The following is a 1,029-nucleotide window of genomic DNA, read 5'->3' as shown; positions in this document are numbered from 1 at the left end:
AAAGAGAATATTAAAATTAAATCCACGAAAAGTGCTCCTGTTCAAAAATTGCATAGTGAATTTTCTAATAGTTTTTCACAGTTTTCCTTTGATTTATACGAAGCCTTTTTCGTGGCAGATATTCCGCTGTGGAAACTAACCAATCCTGCTCTGAGAAACTTCATAGAGAAGTATACACAGTGCAAAGTGCCGGATGAATCTACTGTGGGCAAAAATTACGTGAAGCAGTGTTACGATCTTACAAGTGAAAGCATTAGAAATAAGATTCAATATAATTTTGTGTGGGTATCAATTGACAAAACACAAGATTGTAGTGGACGGTTTATTGCAAATTGTATAGTTGGATCCCTTAATAAGAATGAACAATCTACCCCATATCTTCTTGTGGTAGAGCAATTTGAAACCACAAATAGCTCTGCAGATTCCGAATTTTTTATCAATTCCATGAAGTTATTATTGCTGAATGGCATCCAGTATGAGTGCGTATTGCTCTTTGTGACTGATAATGCAAGTTATATGATGAAAGCCGGTACTTATTTTAAAGTTATATTTCTAAATATGACACATTTGACTTGCCTTGCCCATGGGTTGCACCGTGTTGCAGAAACAGTTCGTGCAAATTTTCCGCTTGTTGACAAGTTGGTGTCTTCTGTGAAGAAGGTATTTGTTAAAGCGCCATACAGAAAAGAAGCCTTTAAAGCAGTAGCACCAAGCGTTCCACTTCTGCCAGAACCAATTTTAACACACTGAACTGTGACAGACGAGAAGTTGAAAGTTCAGAGAGCTAAATGTGAGTCCCATTGGTTTTTTAAATTTGTAATGAAATATGTTGGCTTTGTTGCATAATTTGTATTTAAGTATAGCTTTTTATTGCAAGTGAATCATTCAGTGATTACATAAAATGAACTTAAATATTGATTTGTTGGTCTTACAATAATGTAAAATCAATTTAATATTTGGTATAAATTTTATGTTCATATTTTAGTGCATATTTCAGAAGTTTTTCATGCATAAATGCATACATATTTA

At 33.6% G+C, this 1,029-nt stretch overlaps 1 protein-coding gene across 1 annotated transcript in view; it reads left to right on the top strand.

Moving 5' to 3' along the window:
- Positions 1 to 751: 751 nt before the first annotated feature.
- The window catches only part of LOC111868401 (zinc finger protein OZF), a 47,089-nt gene continuing 46,811 nt past the window's right edge, over positions 752 to 1,029 (top strand). Inside the window, exon 1 of the mRNA XM_023858996.2 lies at positions 752 to 790. The gene's annotated coding sequence lies outside the window, so the exon portion shown is untranslated. The remainder of the gene's footprint in view (positions 791 to 1,029) is intronic.

The sequence above is a fragment of the Cryptotermes secundus genome, unplaced genomic scaffold (genome assembly GCF_002891405.2).
Source record: "Cryptotermes secundus unplaced genomic scaffold, Csec_1.0 scaffold58, whole genome shotgun sequence".
NCBI lineage: Eukaryota > Metazoa > Arthropoda > Insecta > Blattodea > Kalotermitidae > Cryptotermes > Cryptotermes secundus.
The sequence above is the reverse complement of the archived record's forward strand: the minus strand, read 5'-3'. Positions and strand labels throughout refer to the sequence as shown.